Genomic DNA, 13,432 nt, shown 5'->3' with positions numbered 1-13,432 from the left:
TCGGCTCCGTTATCAATAACACAGGCGGCAGGGCCATCCCTAGCCATGGGGGAGCCCAGGCCTCCGCAGGGGGAAGGAGCAGGCTTGGGGGGCTGGGGAGAAACCACCCCCCAGCACAAGCCGGTGGAGCGGAGCGAGTTAGGGTCGGGTCGCTCCACTTCCCGCCACCCCGTGAGTGCGGGGTCGGGCCTGACCCTGCACTTACGAGGCAGCGGAAAGTGGAGCAACCCAGCCCCAGCCCACTCTGCTGTGCTCCCCTGACTCCCAGCCTTGGGAGGCAGGGGGAACCGGCCCCCGGCACTCACTGGTGGTGCGGCTGGGGTCGGGTCGCTGCACTTACCCGCTGCTGCACCGGTGAGTGCAGGCCCACCCCCTGCTGCAGTCCTCAGGGGAGTGGGGGCAGGACTTGTGGGTGGGAAGAAGCAGGGCGGGGGCGGAGCAGGGGCGGGGGCTTTGGGGAAGGGGCGGAGCAGGGGCTGGAGCAGCATGCTGCTGCGTACTTTGCGTATGGGTAGGGACCCCAAATTTCCTGGTGCCCTACGCAGCTGCGTACTTTGCATATGGGTAGGGACGGCCCTGACGGGCGGCATCAAGAAAGAACTTGAAGCCCAGAATGAAAAAAGCATAGTCAATAATAGCCCCATCAAAAATGTCTTTCACAAATGGAGCACCCTGATAAGTAGAAAGATGAAGATGAGGATATATAATGCTATGGGACTGAAACATGGCACCTTACTGTCAAGTGTGAAAAGAAGTTGGACACCATTCAGATGAAGCATCTCTGAATGATTGAAAACATCAAATTCAAGTCAAATGAGGTGATTTGCTTCCTAACTAGACAGGTCCCACAGTTTCAAACAGTTGCCCAACTCTCACTAAGGTGGTATGACAGGTTTCAGAGTAGCAGCCGTCTTAGTCTGTATTCGCAAAAAGAAAAGGAGTACTTGTGGCACCTTAGAGACTAACCAATTTATTTGAGCATGAGCTTTTGCGAGCTACAGCTCACTTCATCGGATGCATACTGTGGAAAGTATAGAAGATCTTTTTATACCCACAAAGCATGAAAAAATGGGTGTTTACCACTACAAAAGGTTTTCTCTCCTCCCACCCCACTCTCTTGCTGGTAATAGCTTATCTAAAGTGATCACTCTCCTTACATATGTGTATGATAATCAAGGTGGGCCATTTCCAGCACAAATCCAGGGTTTAACAAGAACGTCTGGGTGGGTGGGGAGGGTAGGAAAAAACAAGGGGAAATAGGTTACCTTGCATAATGACTTAGCCACTCCCAGTCTCTATTCAAGCCTAAGTGGTAAACACCCATTTTTTCATGCTTTGTGTGTATAAAAAGATCTTCTATACTTTCCACAGTATGCATCCGATGAAGTGAGCTGTAGCTCACGAAAGCTTATGCTCAAATAAATTGGTTAGTCTCTAAGGTGCCACAAGTACTCCTTTTCTTTTTAAGGTGGTATGGTCAGCTTCTCCGAATGCCTACCAACTTCCCTGCAAGAATCATCTGAAACTCTGACCCAGTGAAAGCAGGAAGAAAAAGACTCCGCTCCCCCTCCCCCTGAAGGTCTAAAACATGATGGCTGGTCGGTGTCAGCAGACACCTAACCTTCATAGGCATCCTACTACATAACATGCCCGATTTGAACCAGGGCAGAACATCATGGAGGTGCATAATGCATTTGGTGGCTTATGTACTGTCCAAAACTGCATGAGAACTAACCTAATCTTAATGCATCAGCTGCCTGCTAAAATGTTGCTGGATATTGGTCTTTAAATTAAATAAAAATGGCATTTATCTGTGTACCTTAACACTTACAACATACAGTACTGCCAGTCCCATATGTAAAACAATATCATCCAGTATTGATTCAGAGATTGAAAATTCCTCTCAACAAAGACTGTATCGTATACATTTATTATTCCTATTTATTAAGCTTTGGCAATGTTCAAAAATAAGTCATTTCTAGCCCGCTTCAAAGTTGCGGAGTCAAGGGTCTGAGCAGCCACTCCAAAGCCTAGCACCTCAGCTTGGGCACACCGTCAGTGCTTAACAACCAGACAATACTTATTAATGCTGATGAGCTGCCAGAAGCTGCTACGAAGCAATGCCCTGCTTTTTCTCTTCTGTTTAGAACTTAAACAATTAAAATCTTGCTCTTCTCTCTTTCCTCCTCTCCCCACTTCCACAAAATGTATTGGTGATTTTAAGCAGTGTGTGCATACAGATGTCAACTTCACATTTCTGCTGGGAAATTGGAGCTTAGCAGGAGCACCCCAGAAACCCTCCTCTCCCACTTAATCTTCTATGCTATTTTTTTGCCTTTGCTTCTTCCTTCTCTCCTCCTTATTCCTACTTATCCTCTTTGTTTTGTCTGTACAAGTTTTGCCTTTCTTCCTTTTTTCTCATCTGTGTATTTCTCTCTCTCTCTCTCTTCTTACTTTACATTCATGTCCTTTAAAAAGCCCCATCAGACTTTTGCAACTGTTTAAAAAATATGGGTTTAAAAAAAAACCCAGTTGAACTGTCATGTGCTTTTTCAGCATTTCCTTGTGTGTTACTGTTGACTACTGTGGTATTTGTAATGAAATTGTGGTGATAACCCTGGTAATCAGCCTGCCCTTCCTGATTCTTTGCTTGCTGTGCCAGCCCAGTGCACAATTCTGTTTTAGGCTTAAGTAGTTATTTCCCTTTTAGCTTCCCTGGCTTAAATCAGAAATGAAAAATAAATGCTACCAAAGGTTATAATCAGTCTTGATAAGGCCAATTCTGATCTTGGCCTTCATTTGACATTCACGAAGGTTTTGCCACTGACTTCATTGGTAGCAAGATTTGGTCTCATGGCAACAGGCCGCCACTTTTCTTGTTGTGCTTGCCTCCCTCTGCACACGAAGAGGGATGCCAGTAAGGCAAAACCTAATATCAGCCATTTAGTAGTGGGGCACCACAGTTCTGCCTGTGGGTAATAGTTTAGGATGACTCTTCCACTAGAAGTTCTGTTTTGGAGAATGTCAGTTTAAAAAAATATTTATATTGTATGTAACTAGTTGTCAAGCTGTAGGGGCCCAGTATGTATGGAAGTCTAGAGCTGTTCTGTTGTCTCCCCTTGGCAGACGGCTTAGGTAGTTTTCATTAGTTCCACTGTTATCCTTTGATCCCTTTATACTTGATGGGATATACAGAGGCCTTAAAGCCCGTGGCACTCCTCTGTGTAAAAAAACAAAACACGAACAAAACCCAAAAGAATCCTGCTGTAAGGGCTGACAGAACTGCCCTATGTGCTTTCTCCTCCCCCACTTGGAACCTCCGGTATATGCCAAAGGGAGGAAAGACAGGACCAGAGTGCCAATGTGCTCTGACTGTTTTGGGGCCATGGGCAGACTGAGCATAGATTAGAGCAGCCCTGCGGCTGTGCTAAATTACACTCAGTCAGGCAGGTCCCCAGAAGGTTGAGAATACTGGGAGGCACTTTCCTTTCTCCCTCCTTCTGCTCCCCTCCATTCCCACATCTCAGCCAGAATGGAGCATCATGACTGAGAGTCTCTCTAAGGCAAGAGAGCGCTAGCAGGAGGGACAGAGGGTCCTGAATGGAGAAACCCTAAAAAACAGCCAGCTCAGGATAAGGTCTAATTTGGAAGTCCATTTTTGCCTTATGACTCTGTTACTTGAGGTAAGATTAAGTGCAGACCCCTGACAGAGATGAGTTTTTAGAAAATATTATATTTTCTGTGTGTTTGAGAGGGCTGCCTGGGGATCCTGCTGGTCGCACTGTATGAAATAATAATTTATACTTGCTTTGAACTTTACAACCAAATTTAAAACACTGCATAAATGGAGGAGGGGCAGGGAAATAGCGGGGAAAAATAAAACCCCAAACCAATCCAGTGCACTTCACAACCACTTCAATGGAAGCAAATTGCAAAGCTGTGACTTCAGAAACAACAGATAATGATATTGCTAAGGGCATCAAACTCAATAGGAGGCTGATTACGCTGGAGAAAGTTGCTATTTATGCACCAATAACCTGATGATCCAAGATGTTAGGAATGGAAGTACAGAAAAGAGGGTATAATTCAATGGTGTTAAGTAAAATGTATTGTGTAAATTGTGTAATGCCCATTCTTGAATGCCAGATTCCTCCTCCTGAGACCACATTTTTTCTTAGACCCTAGCTTGCAGTCTTTAGACAGGTTAAACTCCTGTGAAAGTCAGTGGGACTTTTATCAGACAAAAGACTGCAGGCTCATCTCATTGCAGACTGGCAGGAAGTATTTCTTATGGGTGTGCTAAGTACCAAACTCTGCTACTAGCTTTTCATTGCTCTCAACTCTCATTGACTACTCTGAAGTCAGTAGACTAGATTCTGCATCTCCAGCACATGAATTATCACTAAAATACTTTTTTAATTTCTCCAGCTGTCAGAAAGCTAACCCTTATTGTATTCAAAGTCTAGGCTTCCTGAAGAATCAATCTCACATTTACAACTGATACAGCACCATTAATTAAGTTAGGGATGAGGCACATGAATGGGAGCAATGATTACACTGCCGCTACCTGTATTGTATCAATTTTATGTACAAAGGATTTCAGTCTCCAGGGATGTCGGCCCAGCACCTTTCACCAGCATTAATATCACTTTTCAAAACTAATCTTTTTCTGTACTTTTCAAATGACTGTCAGTGATTAACAAGGCGTGTTTAGCTTTTTAGATGTCTTCTGCATCTAACTTCTAGTTTGTATTCAAAAGAGTGCAGTACATGAAAACACAAGAAACTGATCAATGAAATTGTGCTCATACCATGCATTGCAGAAAATATTTCTGAGGTTGATGTACATACAGGAAAGTTTACACAAGTGCAAAATCTTCACAGCAGAACAGATATAGTCTCTAACTCTGCCAGGTAGTGATAACATGCAGTGAATATGATTATGATTAAGGCATTTGAGTGTTTGTGGTTCCAGATTAGATTAAAGTTACTTTTTAAATCACATTAGGGTGGTTGGTCACCTTCACGCTTACGCCAACGGTAAATTAATGTTGCTTGGGTGTAAACTATTCATTTCTATACTTTATCATATTTGAATTTCATATTTAAATATAACCATAGCTCTGAATTTCCTGGGTTTGTAATGTTTGCTCCTGGGATAATTACAATAGCTGCATAATGTTTTTTTTTCCCTTAAATTACTGCTACGTACTCTGAACCTTAACTATATCTTTACATAGTTTTTTGTCATGGAATTTCCTTATTTTTTTTAAAAAAAGAAAAAAGTTCATACATGAACACTAAACAAGAAATTCAAGGCTTCCTCAGTTTACATAATCTTGCCCTTAATTTACAGTTGACTTAGTGATTTAGAGGGCACTATGGTTACAATTGACTTAGTGGTTTAGAGAGCACTTAATGGTGTTAGTGATACAGATACTGGGTGAAAGGAGGGAGGGGAGAGTGCAGATTCTGAACTTTGAAGGCCCCCCATGAATCTATATAGTTGAGTAATATAATATTCTTTGTATACACCCATACTCCCCCTCAAAAACAGTTGTTAAAGAGAAACAACTATGTCACAGTAGCTCCAAACAATAATTTGTTCCACAGTCTGATTAAGTGTAAAGCAACTAAAAATACACTACAAAAGAAGTGCACGTGTTTATGGTCCATGTTGAGAGGTTGCTGTAACATTTCCTGCACATCTTGGTTTTTGTTCTTGCAGGTCTTAGACAGCTGTCACTGTTCCTTATGCTAGGAGTCTTAGCTCTGTGTTTTAATGTGCTCAGCGTATGGATCCCCAAATCAAGTAACTCTTGATAGTCATATTTTGGTGAGCTGCATGGTTTGTGCTTTTTGTCCAGGTGCCATTCATCTCTCCACGTCATTGGAGTGGTGGTCTGTATTTCTCCATTTTCTGGCAGCTAGGGTAGCAGAGATTAAAAGCTGAATGCATTGTGGTTGGAGGTGAAGAGCCGTGGAGGTGTGTGGTTTAACTGGCTGCTAGTTTCTAAATGTGTGTGAGCATAAATAAGCAGACCAGAGAACGCATATTGGGATTTGGCTCATGAGGAAACAAATGCAAGTGAGTTGCAAGGCAAATGAGATGTTGTTACTCTGTGCAGCAGGATTTGCTACAGTAAGAATACATCCAGAAAGCATTAAATAGTGCCCTAGCTTCTTCTGGAAAATGGTGTCTCCATTTGCAAAACAGTCTCCAAATGTAGAGCCTGATGCATTAGTGCATTATTCCATTTTTACACCAGTGTAATTCTAAGGTGGGTGCAATTCTCAGTGAAGTCAGTAGCAACTGTCTGTGTCTGTCTGAGGCAAGGATCTGACCCATCCAGTATTTGATTTGAGATAGTAAACATTTTTAGAAAATGTTTACTTTTTCTTTAAAGAATCATTTTTCTGTTTGCAACTCTTTCCTTGTAAAGTGAATCGTCTGTAGAGGTGATAATTTTTTTTCCTTTACAAAAAAAAAACACGGGGGGGGAGGGGGCAGAGAGGAAATTTCTCACAAAAATTCACTTTTTCCCCTCCCCAAGCCAGGTTTAAAAATAATTAAAATATGTAGTACTTTATCTTTTCAAGCAGTGTACTAAAATCATGAATTAACCAGTAGAAATTCACTGGCATAAAACTGGAGTGATGCAATGAATCAAACCCATAAAAAGTCTTAAGAGTGTAAAGCACTTTGCCTTTTATTTATTTTTTGAACTCTTAACTCAGGTCAATTTTCAAACATGCTCAGAACATGAGTCAGAGGAAGTTACGTAACATTGCTATGTATTTGGGGTGGGGTTCTTACATAGCTTGGTGACACTCTGAATATGAGCTGAACAGATTTAAAGCAATTAGACATTGTAACAGGGTGCAGGCAAGCCCCTCTTTCTTCTGCCACTTCTGCACCCACAAACCATCCGCTATGGTGCAATCACCCATGCGCTTTATTTACAGTTGAAAGTCCCAGCACCTTGTAGCTACAGACAAAGTCAGGCTTGCAGCCAGTAGAGGAGAGCGGCCTCTAACACCCTGGCTCCTCCCTGTCCTCTCCCCCCAGCTTTCTTACTGCCTGCCTTTATGTAGCCCCTGGCTAACGGGGCCAGCAGCTATTCCCTGGTTGCCACTTAAGCCTGGGCTTATTCAGCCAGCTCCAATTCCCCTTTCCTGATTGGAGCTGGCATGACAGAGGTCTGGCTCAGGGTTTCCTAGCCAGCACCCTGTCACACACCTCCCCACTTATGAACTGCCAGGTTAGTCCTTCCTCGGCCTCTCCGTCCCTGTCTGGTGGGGTTAGCCCAGGAAAGCCTCTCCCCCTCTTTTGGGTGATCACCAGCATCATCCCCTGGAGGTTCCTTCATCTCCAACCCACACTGGTTGGGGGGTGGATGTCCCTATAGTTTTGCCATCACCCACAGATCCTCACACCCGTCACACTCCTGCAGGCATCCCTTCTCCTTTATCCCCTTTTTTCCAGTAGGGGTTCGAGGCCAATCCTCACCTCCTGCTGGACACCCTGGGTCTCAGGTTCTCCCAAGCCACCAAGCGGGGGCCCGTTTCTTCTCCTGGGAGCTGTGGTCTGAGGAGCCCCAGTTGCCCCTTTTCTCCCTCGAAGGGGCTTGGGCTGGCCATGTCCCCTGCACGTCCTTCCCCTTTGTCTACCCTATCCAGGCTTTGTTGTCTGGGGTTCTCATGTTCATTATCCCGAGGATCTTGCTCCTCTTCCTTCTTGGGGCTTCTCAGTCTAGGGGTTCCTGCCCCCTTCTTTGGGAGAACCTTTCCTTTTCCCTTTGGGGAGAGGGTCCTAGTCTGTGCCCAACGCAACGGGGTATGGTAACCCCTCTACTACACTGACCCGCTCCCATTTAAAGCTGCCGCGCACTTCTAGGGGCACCTGGGCCACCGGGCAGTATCTCCTGTCTCTGTGGATACACTCCAGGACCATCTGTGCACCTGGAATTATCCAGGGTGGTTTTATCAGCCCCCTCTGGATGAGCAAGAAGGCTGAAGCTATATCCACCAGGCCCCTATGGGGTTTCCTCCCCACCCTTACCGGGATGGTGAATAGCCTCTGCCCCCTTGTCCGCCCTCCAGCATTAGTCCAGCCACAAAATTCAGTCCACCCACATTCCATAAAAGGGGGAATGCCGAGATATGTCCTGGCCACCCACACTGCTAGCAAACAATCACGCTGGCTCCTTGGGGTTCCTCCTTCCTCTCAGGACCTTTCCCAGGAAGGGGTTTCCTCCAGCTTCTTCCCAACTCTGTCTTTATAGGGTCAGCTCTCCCTTCAGGGAACGTCTGCCTTCGTGTATTCATCAGTCAGCTTGACTGCCATATCAACCATACTTGGCTGATGTTGCCTGACCCAGACTCAGATATTCTTGGGGAGGCCCTGTAGCAATTGTTCTAGGATGAGGACATCCATTATCTCCCCCACCATGTGTGTCTCAGGCCTCAGCAACGGGCAGCCCAGTCCATCAGTCCCTGGGTAAATGCCCACGGCCACACAGCCCCTGTCCATCAGGCTGCATAGAACTTTTGGTAGTATTTCTCGGCCGACAGGCCCACCCGGTCTAGGGTGGTCACCCTCACCGTCTCATAGTTCTGGGCCTGTTCCTCGCTCTAGGTTGTGTAGGCCACTTGAGCTTCTCCCCGCAGGTAGGGAGCCAGCTGTAGGGCTTAGGTTGCCCTATCCCATTCAGTGCCCATGGCTACCCACTCAAATGTACTGAGGAAGGCATCCGGGTCATCTGCCAGGCCCATTTTACAGAGTCCCAAGCCTTGCGGCTGGGTGACATCCCCTACCGTGGGGCTCACCATTCATTGCAGGGGTTGCTGCTGCACACTGGTCTGCTCTCTTATAAAGTTCTGTAGGCTTTTCTGGTAATCTGCCTGCCAGGTTAGCAAGGTCTGTCTCTCGGCCTGGTGGGACTGCTGGAAGCCTTGCAAGGCCTTCTGCATCGGCTCCTGCTGTTTGACGAGCCACTGCAGGGTCTCCTCCATCTCCGGGCTGCCAACCACATCCATTGGCTCAGGTCCCAGACAAGCCCCCACATGTAACAGAGTACAGGCAGGCCCCTCTGTCTTAAGCCACTTCTGCACCCACAAACCAGCCAGAGATCTCTGCTCTAGTGCTATCACCCATGCTCTTTATTCACAGTGGATGTTCCCACACCCTTGTAGCTACAGACAGTGTCAAGCTTGCAGCCAGCAGGAGAGAGTAGCCTTTAACTCCCTGGCTCCTCCCTTTCCTCTCCCCCCCCCCCCCCACCTGCCTTCCTGCCAGCCTTTATGTAGCCACTGGCTAATGAGGTTGGCAGCTGTTCCCCATTTGCCATTTAGCCCTGGACTTACTTAGCCAGCTCCAATTCCCTTTTTCTGATTGGAACTGGCATGACAGATGTATGGCTCAGGGTTTCCTAGCCAGCACCCTGTCACAACATGTCTTCAGATATTATCCTCTATTTGAAGATTTTAATATCTTTGCTCTCAATTTATCAGCATTTATTGGCATCTGTAGCTCATTTGCCCACTTGATCATAAAATACCTGTTCTTGTACTGTATTATTGCTCTCTAGGGCCATGTGTTGTGTTGGAGAGATTGTTTTTCTCTTATCTGGTTTAAAGAGGCCACACTCTACTGGTGTTAGTTCCATATTTAATAATTCCACTTTAATGGCTTATATTAGTCCTCATGATAAATTTTGGGTGTTCAGCTATAAATTTTCCTTTAGGAGAAAAGTTGCATAAAGGAAATGAATCCACATTTTCTCATCCTGTTTTCCTAATCTTTTGATTGTGTGAAATGAGCATTAACTGCAAGAATTCATGTATCCCAGACAGGTGCTTTTACATACTGTTTTCTCTTGCTTCAGGACATAAGCTGACCAGTTAGAGGTATATAATATTACCCACTGATAGCATTTGGGGGGAGGGGGGTTACATTACCTTCTGAAATATCTAGCATTGGCCACTATTAGACTCAAGATACTAGGTCAAAAGCCAGTTCTGATGTTGATGGAATAATAGTACTTTGTCCTTAGGTAGCATGTTCCATCTGAGGATCTCCAAGCACTGTAAGAGAGGTTGATTAGTACTGTAAAGGGCAGTACTAATCAATGTCTTTACAGATGGAGAAGCTGAAGTTATCAATTTAACTTTTCATTGTAGAGATGTTAAATAATTTGCCCTGTGTGTTACAGTGCATCTGTTGGTGAGTCAAGAGCAGAACCCATGTTTCCTGACTCCTAGTCTTGTACTCAAAGCATTAGATTTGGGATTTTCCCTAACACTTGCACTGTCTTTTTTCAGTGCATTTCTTCTAATATAGTGACTATATTAAAAGAGACATCCTTTTACCTTCTCGTAAACTAAGAGTACATCTGTGTTACAGAATTAGTTTGTATGATCTACCCTTAAGTAGCTTCCCTCGTATTAGTCTATCATGAGGGAGGGTGGCCACAGTACACAATACCAGTCAAGTGCCGAGTGGGGTTGATGTAATGTTCTACATCCACTCTGATGCTGCACTCAATTGTATGTGGCACTAAGACTTCTGGCGGCACGTCCCATGCTTATGTAGCACTTCAGGAAACTGCACTGCTCTATGAATGCTTTTGCAATATTTTGTGAGGATCTGTGGGTCTAGAATTCACGTCTGCTGGCTCCTGTCCACACAGCCGTTTGATAACTTCGGTGAAGCGGGGAACAGGAGCCCTGAAGGCTCAGACATCACTGGATGCCCCAGCAATAGAGGCCTTAATTGGTGGTGCATAGTGAATCTCCTAATTGGCTCGGGTATGCTATTTAAGACCTGGGGAAAATACTTGAAGGCTGTCTATGCAACTAGGTGGACCACAGCTTGCTGCTGCAAATGGACGCTATACTCCTGGGGGAATTCTGTGCCACTGCACACACGCAGAATTCATGTCCCCTGCAGAATTTCTTTTTTCTCTGCAGACAATAAATTCTGCCAAAGAGGCCCTGCAATTACACCTTTCGGCCACTAGGGGCTGCTATAGTGTCAGAACAGAGGGCAGCCAGCCTTGGATAGGGAGGAGGAGAGGTTGCTTTTCTCACAGCACCCTGCCTGTGGGGCCAAGTGGTGGGACGGACAGAGCAGGGCACATGGAACTCGTAGGGTGTCACACAGACTGGGGTTCAGAAGGGCTGGTGGGGGCACAGGAGCTAGTGGGGTGACAGCATTGGGCCAGGGGCTGAATGGGAATGGGGATTCAGGAACACATGGGGCAGGGGGTAGGAAGAGGGGTGGCTGAATTGAGGTACAGGGACACATGAGGAGGGATAGTGTGGGGGGTGACATTGCACCCCATAATACTTTATAGAATATGTTTATGAATGTAAATTTGACATAACTGGAATATGTTTTATGCTACATATGCCATATAACACATCTTTGCAAAGGTTATGTTCTACTGAATGTATTCATCCTATTCGTATACATATATCATTTTTATATCTGAAGTTATGAGCATTGGCTCTAAACTTGTATTTAAAGTGTTTCCTGTAGAAAGCACCTAAGGCAGATTTGGTCAACATAATGTGAAGAGGTTATTCAAGTAATTGGGAGTACTTGGCCAACAATGGACCTTTATTGACGCCAATCCACGTCTGAGCTTTCCTGAGGACGTTCAGGCAAACATGATGTCGGCCTGTAAAGAACTGAGTCGTTCATGGACATGTGACTTGCCCATGTGACTCCAAAACTCCATCTTGTAGTTGTAATTCTACACAGGGGGAGAGAGGGGTTTCCACCCACAAGAGGAAGGCTATATAAGCCCCTAGGAAAGCCCTGCATTTTGTCTTCAGCTGGCTCAAGAGATAGCCTCTTCACCCCAAAGGATGTCTGAAAGAAACTGAAACAAAGGCCAGTAACTACAGGGGTGTGAGTAATTGCCGGATTCAGACTAGAAGGAGGCTAGTCTGTCAAAGAAGCTTATTGGAACATCTCTGAGGGTGAGATTTACCTGCATTTAGTTTCCTACTGTATTAGGCTTAGACTTGCGTGTTTTGTTTTATTTTGTTTGGTAATTTACTTTGTTCTGTCTGTCATTACTTGGAACCACTTAAATCCTACCTTTTGTATTTAATAAGAGCACTTTTTTACTTATTATTTAACCCAGAGTAAGTATGAATATCTGGGGGGGCAAATGACTGTGCATATCTCTCTGTCAGTGTTATAGAGGGTGGACAATTCATGAGTTTACCCTGTATAAGCTTTATACAGGGTAGAATGGATTTATTTGGGGTTTGGACCCCATTGGGAGCTGGGTATCTGAGAGTTGGAGACAGGAGTACTTCTTAAGCTGTTTTCAGTTAAGCCTGCAGCTTGTGGGGACGTGGTTCAGATCTGAATCTGTGTTTGTAGCAGGCAAGTGTGTCAGGATCAAACAAGGCAAAGTACTGAAGTCCCAAGCTGCTAGGGAAAATGGGCTCAGAGGTAGTCCCAGCACATCAGGGGCAGTTCCCAAGGGGATTTCTGTGACCCAACCCGTCACAGGGTGCAGGTACACATGGGTAAGTGGGGCAGGGTGACTGAGTGGGGGTGCAGGGACACGGGGGCAGATGTGCCTGACTGAACGGGAGAGGCCAGGGGTCAGCCAGGGTCTGCATGAGGAAGGCTTCCCACCTCCCTAACAGTTCCTCCCCTGACAAAAATCCTGTTCTGTACTTCTCCCACCCATACCAAACAACCCACCTGATTCACTCCCAGGCACCTTCTCAGCAATTACTTCCCTCTCCCTAAGCTCCTCCATTACGCCTGACTCCCCCAAACCATTGCACTGCTTCCGCGGGTGCAGAAAATACATTTCTGTATTGTAGTTTAAATGAATTATTACTCAGAGTTCTGTATTATTATGCCTGGTAAGGAATCTATTTGCCAGAAATCATTTCCTGAATCTTTTTTGTTGTGTGTATTGTTACAGACATATGTGCTGACAGGTATTTTTAAATAAATTACCAAAATAATTGAAACTGGTGTGATTATATTGTGTTGTTTTGACAATTAAAATATGCACAATTTTAAAATATTATGCATAGAATTTTTTGGCACAGAATTCCCCCAGGAGTAACCCTGTTGTATTTCCTGATCCCTCCCCTCACTCCTGGCTTTGAATTCCAGGTCCCTATGTCGTGCTCCTAGCCCCTTGTGCTGCCCCTGCTCCACTATCCCAGTCTCAGCAAATCCATTGAGCTTCTGAGTCAGGATGGCTCACTGACTCTGACCCTGACCCTTCAGCATGACACCAGCGGAGACTGTGTCTTTTGGCCTCAACCCCCTCTCTGCAGCTAAGCTCCTGACATGTATTGTGTGAGAACTTCTCTATCCCTTCTGGGGATCCTGCATGGAAGTAGTATGAACCCAGCACCTCATTAAAGTAAACCACATCCAGCTTGG

The 13,432-nt window shown here is 45.4% G+C and overlaps 1 protein-coding gene across 3 annotated transcripts in view; it reads left to right on the top strand.

Moving 5' to 3' along the window:
* The window catches only part of BCAT1 (branched chain amino acid transaminase 1), a 108,572-nt gene that overhangs the window by 41,586 nt on the left and 53,554 nt on the right, over positions 1-13,432 (top strand). The gene's annotated exons all lie outside the window — the stretch shown is intronic.

This window comes from Lepidochelys kempii, chromosome 1, assembly GCF_965140265.1.
Source record: "Lepidochelys kempii isolate rLepKem1 chromosome 1, rLepKem1.hap2, whole genome shotgun sequence".
In the NCBI taxonomy this organism is placed as follows: domain Eukaryota; kingdom Metazoa; phylum Chordata; order Testudines; family Cheloniidae; genus Lepidochelys; species Lepidochelys kempii.
The sequence above is the reverse complement of the archived record's forward strand: the minus strand, read 5'-3'. Positions and strand labels throughout refer to the sequence as shown.